Here is a 9,876-nt window from a genome sequence, read left to right as displayed (position 1 = left end):
CAGTCATGTGAGCTCTGATGATGTCAGACGCACACTAACGAAAAGCTTTGGTTGGGATCAAGCATGACACATCACTTCCGCTTTCTTGGAATGTAGCGGGAGCACACTACTATGAGAAGCTATTTCCTTTACTTCTATATGAGCCAGTAGGAGCACCCAGGAATTTAGGAGCAATGCAAGCGATACTCGCCTCGGGTGGTTTTTCTCTCTAGAGGATACATCCACACATGCTGTATTTGACTACCTGTAATGGGTGTTTCTGACCACGGAAGTGTTTTTGGATAACACAGAGTGGTGATGGGATCTTTACTTTATATCTCTATTGAGATTTTTTGGAACTTTATAGCACTTTATTCACATATCACAACATTTGCAGGTGTTGGGTTAATTTACTCATATACATCTCTAGTTTATTATTGAGGTCAGGCATCAGCCAACTGTCCCAGCACAGTTTGTGGTGCTACTGCATTCAAAGTTTCTTGAAAGTGGAGCCAACATGTCCATGTGCGGGTAAATTTAGAGTTCAGTTCTTCCATTTCAGCTGTATGGCGGACCCGGATAATCTGCTAATGTCATGGAGGTAGTAGTGCCCCAATTAGATGGGATACATCATCTTGCAACATTTACTGAGTAAAGAAAGAGTCAATGACTTATGGTCTTTGGATTTTGGGAGGAAAGTATGGTGTAGCAAATATTGGACAGGAGTAAAATCGAGTGTGAAAGTGGTGATTCTTGGCCTTTTGGCTAAGATCAAGTGTAGTATCTGTTCTTATCAGTTACCAGAGGAGGCGATGTGCTGCTCCCATAGGGGAGGGCTAGAAAATCCAATGGTGTAATTGTGGCTGTAATTGTGCCTGGAAGTGCAGTTTCAGCAGGGATTATGTCGAGCTGCTTGACAGATTACTGGGGGCCGATCACTGGTTGCGTCTGAACCATCTGGAAGGGTGCTCCTGGTGAGGATGGGTGCCGGCTCCTCCTTCAAGGGGGGGTAGTTAGTATCTCCTGAATGGAATTAGGTAGGAGGGATGGAAGCGATGGTTGAGTCTTCATCCAGGGCTCTCCCTAGGCTACCAGAACTTCAAGCCTTCCTGTGTGGTGTGGGGACTGCGCTGGTCTGGGTTGTTGGTCAGGGTTATGACGGAAAGCCTGTGGTGAATGTGCCCCTGAAGTGGCAGTTCAGGGGTGCCATATAATCACTGTGAGTGAGGGTCACTCTGATTTATGGCACCATGGTCACTTCACCATACACACTTTTTTTTCACACCTGCCTCTAGGGCTGAGCCTTTTGGCTAGGACCAGGGGAAATTTTTATTCCTGGCTGAAGGGCCTGGCCAATGTGTTGCACAATGGTCACTCTTTCACTTCTCGCACTTCCTTCTCCCCACTTTCTTATTTTTTACCCCTGTGTTCATCACTTTTTTGTATTTTTTTTGTTTGATGTTGCACGTTTGTCACAGTGTGATTAGTAGGGTGTGGATCCTTGCCAGGCAGGGGATAACACTCGAAAAAATCATTGATGTCATAGAAGTTGCAAACAGGAATAGGTCAGAGGCACTGCTTCTTAGTTTAGATGCAGAAAAAGCCTTTGATAGGCTGAGCTGGCCTTTCCTGTTCCCAAACTCCACAGTGTCGGTATTAAAGTCCCATTTCTTCGAGCCATTGCTCACCTATACTCACCCTAGTTCGAACCCAGTTCGCCTCCTCTCCCACTTTTCCAATTAGTAACGGGAACCGACAAGGCTGCTCGCTTTCCCCTCTCCTATACGCCTTATGTATTCAGCCCTTAGCAGCCCATATTAGAAAGAACCCAAACATCCATGGCATCCTTGTCCACATTAGGGACTTTAACCACTTGAGATCCGCGCTATTGCCAAATGACGGCATTAGCGCGGATCTACTTTTCCGGGACTACGTCTATTGACGTCGTCCCGTGTACGAGCGGCCTGCGCGCCCCCTGAGGGGCGCGCGCGGCGCGCTCTGTGATCGGCGAGTCCATGAGACTCGCCTGATCACCGATCCGTGCAAGGGGTCGATCCCGACCCCTTATCACGTGATCAGCTGTCAGCCAATGACAGCTGATCATGTGATAGAACGGAGCCGGTAATCGGCTATTATTCCTCCTCGCGCTAACAGCGCGAGGAGAAAAAAAAAAAGGTGATCACCGGCGGCCGTGATCGGGACATCAGTCCCGATCACGGCCAGCAGTACAAGCGACCACCTGCCCCCTGCCAGTGCCCACCTGCCCACCGCAGTGCCATCCTGAATAAAAGTAAGTGCCCCCCATCAGTGCCACCCAGCAGTGCCCATAGTGCCCACAGTGCCACCCACAGTGCCACCCACAGTGCCATCCAGCAGTGCCACCAACAGTGCCACCCACAGTGCCCACAATCTGCCTCAAAGGTGCTGCACCCCAGTGCCGCCCATCAGTGCCCAGCAGTGCCGCCAATCAGTGCCCAGCAGTGCCGCCCATCAGTGCCCAGCAGTGCCACCTATCAGAGCCACCTATCAGTGCCACCTATCAGTGCCCATCAGTCCCATCTATCAGTGGTACCTATCAGTGCCCATCCGTGCCACCCATCCATGCTACCCATCCGTGCCATCTTATCTGTGCCCATCTTTGCCCATCAGTGCCGCCTTATCTGTGCCCATCGGTGCCTCCTTATCTGTGCCTATTAGTGCCGCCTTAACTATGCCTATCAGTGCCCACCAGGGCAGCCTATCAGTGCCCACCAATGCAGCCTATCAGTGCCCACCAATGCAGCCCATCAGTGCCCACCAATGCAGCCTATCAGTGCCGCCTAATCAGCGCACTTCAATGAAGGAGAAAAATGACCCGTTTGCAAAATTTTATAACAAACTATTAAAACATGATTATTATTTTTTTGCATCTTTTTTTGTTTGTTTAGCAAAAAATAAAACTCCGAGCTGTAACTAAATACCACCAAAAGAAAGCTCTATTTGTGGGAAAAAAATGATAAAAATTTCATTTGGGTACAGTGTTGTATGACCGCGCAATTGTCATTCAAAGTGCATCAGCGCTGAAAGCTGAAAATTGGTCTGGGACTGAGGGGGGTTTAAGTGCCCAGTAAGCAAGTGGTTAAGATATCCCTGTTTGTGGACAATGTTCTGCTTACCCTCACTCAACCCCATGTCTCCCTCCCGAATCTACACATAGAGCTAGCTCGACACAGCACCCTCTCAGAATACAGAATTAAATATTTGAAGACGGAAGCCCTCCCCCCTTAATATACCCCACCATACTCTGTCCGCCCTTTCACAATCATTCATTTACTTGTGGAAGACTTCTTCCTTAAAATACCTCAGGGTCCACCTCACACCCACATACGACACTCTCTATAAGGCCAACTTCCCCCAACTATACACCTCCATTAGGACTGCCCTGGTCAAGCAGAAATCTTTAACTTTATCTCTTTTTGGCTGCCTTGCGACCATAAAGATGATGATTTAACCTAGACTCCTATACCTCTTTGAGACACTGCTCATCCTCATCCTCATCCTCATCCCAGCCATGTACTTTAAGAATCTTCAGGGCGACCTAATAAACTTTTTCTGGAATTATAAGAGGTATCGGATTGCTAGATCAGTCTTGCATGCTCCACGCGACCAGGGCTGCCTTGCGTTCCCCAACATAGTCAAGTATTATCTAGCAGCTCAGTTACACCCTGGAGCTTCTTGGCGTATGCTTCATGCTTACAACCGATGGACACAAATTGAGAAGCTGTGGTTGGCCCCCATCCACCCAAATTCCATGTTGTGGAGCTTGGATACCCTGCCTGATGGGTTACAGCTATTGGAACCAATGGCGCTTCTACGAAAGCTATGGTGGTGTGCTAAATCGTCATACCCGCTCACCACCACTGCCTCCCTGGTCACCCCTTTTCTATTTACACCCAATTTCCCAGACAGCTTGACTTTGCAGATGTCTCACTTTTGGACGGATAGGGCCTTATTTTGCTACGGTCAATTGATGGATACCAAAACCAGTGCATGCATCCCTGATCATGACCGACTGGCAACGGGAAAAAAACAAGTTCCCCTGACCCTGTCCTGGTGCCATAGTCACACAGGTACTCATTGATGGCCCTCTGCTGCGTGTGCAGCCGCTGCAGCATGGCCAATGTTAAGTTCCACCTGGTGGGCATGTCACAGATTATGTGGTTCTTGGGCAGGTTAAATTTCTTTTGGAGGTCAGCCAGCCAAGCACTGGCATTATATGACCGGCGGAAATACACACAGACTTTCCTGGCCTGCCTCAGGACATCCTGTAAGCTCGGGTACCTGCCCAAGAACCACTGCACCACCAAGTTAAGGACGTGAGCCACATAGGGCACATGGGTCAGTTGGCCCTGTCGGAGGATGGAGAGGAAGTTGGTGCCATTGTCGCAAACCACAATTCCTGGCTTAAGCTGGCATGGCTTCAACCACCTCTCAGCCTGCCCCTGCAGAGCTGACAGAATCTCTGCCCCAGTGTGGCTCCTGCCCCCCAAGCACACCAGCGCAAGCACCACATGGCATATTTTTGCCTTAATACTTGCGTAGGTCCTTGAATGCCTATGGAGCACCGCTGGTTCCAAGGACAAAGCACAGGAAGAGGCCATGGAGAAAGAAGAAGAGGAGGGGGTGGAGGAGAGAGGTGTGTCAGAATCACCAGTAGTAGCATTTTGGAGGTGTGGTGGCGGATCAACCTCCAACACTACTGCACCTTGTCCTGCATCCTTCCCAGCTGCCAGCAGAGTCACCCAATGCGCCGTGAAAGATAGGTAATGTCCCTGTCCATGCCTGCTGGACTATGATTCAGCTGTAATATGCACCTTACCACTGACCGCCCTGTCCAACGAGGCAACCACTGGGCATGTGGATAGCTGGGAGTGAACTTCTTTCAGTGGTGCAGCAGTTGGGGCAGGAAAATTTGCCAGGTACAACCAGACGTCACTGTACCCATAGCAGATTGCAAGTACTTGACTGTGACACACCTAATTCTACACCTTCATTCCTCTCAGTGCAGGTTTTAGAGAGGACTGAACGTATAGTGGGGTTGGATATTCCAGCTGATGAGGAGCAAGGAGAGGTACGCTTTGTTCTTCGGTGTTGGTCTTTTAGGTACGCTTGCCAACTAACTGCTTGACAGGTCAACATATGTCTGGTCAAGCATGTGGTGCCCAAGCGGCTGATGTTTTGGCAACGCAAGACATATGTTGCAAATATCAGAGGTGCGATCTGATGCTCTCATCTCGAAAAAGACCCACACCAAAGAACTTTCGGAATAACGTGCAGAGACAGCAGCACCCTGCACATGCGGAGCTCTGAGGTGTGATGCAGTCATCGTGCTGCCCTTAAGCTGGCCCCTGGAGGCAACCTGCCTCGTTGGAGATGTGCCTCCTCCTCCTCCTCTCAGGCACCCATGTGGATTCAGTGATGTCATCATCCCCTCCCTCCTCATCACTGGAGGAAACCTGGCTGTATGCTTCATCTGGAACATGCCTGCCAGATTGCAGTCCTTCTTGGGCACCCCCTCTCTCTGGGCTCATGTTATTGCCTTCCTCTAGCTGGGTACCATCATCAGAGCCTTCAAAACACTGGGCATCTTCCTGGAGCATGTACCCAACACTGTGGTCAAACAGCTCGGAGGACTCCTCAGGAGGACATGGTGGGGCTAGGGAAGGAGTGACTGATGCCATTGAGCCGAGGGAAGAGGCCACGTTGGCAGCTGCTTTGCCAGACAAAGTACCCTGAGCCTGGGTGAGAGAGGATGAAGAGGATGAGGACGGCTTGGTCATCCACTCTACCAAGTCTTCGGTATGTTGCAGCTCAACATGGGCAGCTTCCAAAAAAAAAAAGGACAAGTGTGTCCCACGGCCACGTGCTAATGAGGATGCACCATGTCCACGACCAGCCCTCTTTTATTGGCTCGTGACTGTCTGCCTCTCCTTATTGGCCTTCCAGACAAAGCCACCCTGCACAAAGCTGGGACCTACAGTATATATATACCGATTATACTGCAGCTAGCAGAATCTGCCCGTCTGTAGTATTATTAGTATGAGAACACTGGCAATGGTATTCAGGTAAACTTTAGGTGCACACTGTGCAAAGGACACTAAAATAAAATACTGCAGCTCCCTGCCTGTATTAGTATGAGAACACCAGCAATTGTATTAAGGTAAAGCTTTAGGTGCACACTGTGCAAAGGACACAGTACACTAAGTGAAAATACTGCAGCTTCCTGCCTGTCAGTATATTATGAAGAGAATAACAGGAACGGATCTAGCTAAACTGAATACAGTGCATAAATTTATATACAACACGCCTTTGATGCATATATATCCTCTACACACTGTAACTGAAGCTAATTGACTCGCCTGCCTACTCAAATTAAATGACACTGTCTCTCTCTCTCTCTCTATGTCTTTAACCACCGCCGCAACACACTACACAAGGCCGCCACGGAGGCTGCCTTATATAGTGTGGGGCGTGTACTAAACCCCCTGAGACATAATTGGCCAAAGCCACGCTGGATTATGGATCTCAGTTTTTTCTGCGCTGTGATTGGCCAAAGCATGCGGGTCATAGTGCATGCTTGGCCAATCAGCAGCCAGCAATGCACGGCAATGACGCGCCACTCGAATTTGGCGTGAACGACCCATAATGTTCGGAATCAAACAGACGATGTTCGAAATTGAAACTCATCCCTAGTTGCGAGGCAATAAAACATGAAAAATGCCAAGGAGGGTGGATACTTTTGCAAGGCACTGTAACATCATTGTGCTCAAAATGGACAATTAAAAAATAAAAACAGAACATGATTTATGGGAAATGCTATTCCAGCAGCAATCCAGGACCCTTATATCCTCCCTGTTGTTCTATTTGTCAATAGTAAATACCATGGAAAGAGATGTTGCAATGCTTATAAAAGGTGGAACAGATCTTTGTTTGCAGACCATGGTAATCCTATTTATTGATCATTATTTAGAAGGATTATTAAGGCGGGACTCTAACCCCTACATATATATATATAACCCTTCCCAATCACCCAGGCAGATCGTTTCTTCTGGGGACATCATGGGGTACAGAACTCTGTGTCTCATACTGCTGAGTTACCTGGCTGGATCCTCCTACGGCCAAACACGGTGAGTACTGTGGTCCCTGCGTTCATTATTTCATTTTTATTGTTATTTTTTTACTTATTTTTTTTAAAATAGCTTTTATATTTTGGTTAGTGTTGCACTTTTGGAAAGGCATTTTTTATCCAAAAAGTATGTATGACTTGCTCTGTTTTCCTTCTTAAGGGTCTATTCACACCAGATGTGCTTGAATGCGTTGGCCAATGCATGCCGACGCATACATATGGTAAAAAAAAAAAATGTATTGCATTTAATAGGAGCAGCAAATACCAGTGTGTTTTTTATTTTCTCTTTAACTGTCTTTAAATAATATGTTACAGTTAATGTAACTCTGACACTCTAACAAACAAAGAGACTTTGGATAAGTGTAAAAAGTAGGCACCTAGGTGTGCCTGCACATACCTGCAGCAACTCCCCCTCCCTCAAATACTGAGCAGTAGTCAGTATTACTTCATAAGACAAATAACTGAGCACACGTATTCCATAAGTAATGAGTCAGGTAGATAAAAATGGGGGGTGGTTAAAGAGGGAAGAAACGCAATGATAGTTCTTCCGCACAGGGCAGCCGTCATATGGGAACAGAAACCCTGTGCCAGTACACTGTAAGTAAAACAAAGGGATAGGCGCCTCTGGGGGCAGAAGTATAACAAGTTTTTAATAGCACTAAAGCTTAACAACTCACATTTGGAAGATAAAAAGTAGGCATGTAGTCAGTCCCACAGTGGGGAGTGGAGGAAGGTAATGTCTTCAGCTGACGGTTAGGATAGGACCGTCAGGCCAGACCGTTCCTTCTCCCACCCATTTTCATTGGCCCATTGCAGTGACAGGCCAGTAAAAATCTGTGGGAGGTGGTAGGATCTGGCCAGCAAGGTTTGGAGCTTTGCCTGATCAGAACTGCCCAGCATTTGCTGGAGGGGACAAAAAGTTATGTGCATGCACCATTTAGATTCATAGCCATTTACCCAGTGAAAGTTTATGGACATTGGTTCTATGCGAATGGGACAAAAATAAAAAGTAAATAGTCTATTTCCTATGGTGTTTGAAAGTAAATGCAATTGATTTAAAACAGCCAATACCACATTTGGCCACGAGAAGGCATCATGTGATATTTTCTGTTTGCCCCATTAACACAAAAGACATATGCAAATTCTTCATAAATTCACCCCTTATGCCGCGTACACACGATCGGAAATTCAGCCAGCAAAAGACCAATAAGAGCTTTCAGTCGGAAATTCCGACCATGTGTATGCTCCATCTGACTTTTTGTTGCCAAATTCCAGCCAGCAAAAGATTGAAAGCATGTTCTCAATTTTTCTGTCGGAAAAAGTTCCAATCAGAAATTCCTATCGTCTGTAGCAATTTCTACACACAAATTTCCTACGCATGGTCAGAAACAATTCGACGCATCCTCGGAAGCATTGAAATAAATTTTCTCGGCTCATCGTAGTGTTGTACGTCACCGCGCTCTTGGTGGTCGAAAGTTCAGCAAACTTTTGTGTGACCGTGTGTATGCAAGCCAAGCTTGAGCGGAATTCCATCTGAAAAACCATCCAAGATTTTTCCGAAGGAAATTCCGCTCGTGGGTACGCAGCAAAGAATTACAAGTGGTTAAACCCTAATCACTATGTTGCAAAAGCTTTGGTTTCATTTTGACTCCGGCACTTGGATGTCAACAGACACCCGGAGCTCTATGAACTTTGACTATGAATGTTCTGTAATACTGTAAATATGGCAGAATTGATTGTTTTGGCAGCACCTCCATTTTTTCAAGTTTATTACTCACAGTTTGGTATGGTGTTATTTGTCTTTTCTCAATAGATGCACTCTGATTACACCCAGCGTGCTACGTGTAGACTCTGAAGAAACAATTGTAGTAGATGGACACGGCTCAGCATTTGCAGTTGAATACTTCATCCAAGATTTCCCGGTTAAGAACTTAATGCTTGCTCGTGGCAGGATCAACATGAACCATGGAAACAAATACCTGGGAACAGCCAAAGTAACGGTAAGGAGTTCTGGAAGTTCCATCTTGTACCATTTATGGAGGTTTTAGCTTAACGCTAGCACATTTCATGAACACCAGTCCAGTCGTGAAGTATGTTTCAGGGTTTTCTTTTCCCACTTTATTGAAAAGTAAAAGTTCCTTACAGCAGGATTTTGACCAAGGGGTTTTAACTTCATACAGCATTCAAAGGCAAAAAGGCAGCCTCTTGGCTATAAAGCAGCCCATCTTGGGCTACACAATTCTCAACCTAGAATGCACTGCAAACTCTTATTCCAGAACACAATGGTGTTCATATGTTGCTCCTGCAGCAACTGTTACTTGGTCAATGCAGACAGACACACATCCCCTGTATATCTATCCATATACTGCTTCCTGGTAGTACAATAGTCTCCTTGGGAGGGTGGAGCCCAAATCCATAGTTCGAATACATAACACAATCAGAATGGTGGTTGTCCACGAAACCCCAAAATTGGAGACTTCATCCTCATTGAGTCTCTACAAAAAACCTCCGGCTCCAAAACACAAGCTCCAATCCAGTGCCCTCTGTATGAACACAAGCACCCTGAGCCCCTCAGCCTACCTGGGTGAGAACCCTGGGTGTCGCAAAAGCCTTTTTATACAGGGCACAGCACTGTCACACATGTTTCTTTCAAACAAAACAAATGGGACGATCAGATGTAAGGTATTAACCAATTATTATCTCTAGCCTTCCACCCCAACCTAGTTGCCTGA

General features: G+C 46.8%; 1 pseudogene; it reads left to right on the top strand.

Annotated features, from left to right (window-relative positions):
* Positions 1–724: 724 nt before the first annotated feature.
* LOC143964669 (U2 spliceosomal RNA) lies at positions 725–829 on the top strand (annotated as a pseudogene).
* Positions 830–9,876: the final 9,047 nt, after the last annotated feature.

This window comes from Lithobates pipiens, unplaced genomic scaffold (genome assembly GCF_037356315.1).
Source record: "Lithobates pipiens isolate NorthernLeopardFrog02 unplaced genomic scaffold, aLitPip1_a1.2 Scaffold_8, whole genome shotgun sequence".
Taxonomy (NCBI): domain Eukaryota; kingdom Metazoa; phylum Chordata; class Amphibia; order Anura; family Ranidae; genus Lithobates; species Lithobates pipiens.
The sequence above is the reverse complement of the archived record's forward strand: the minus strand, read 5'-3'. Positions and strand labels throughout refer to the sequence as shown.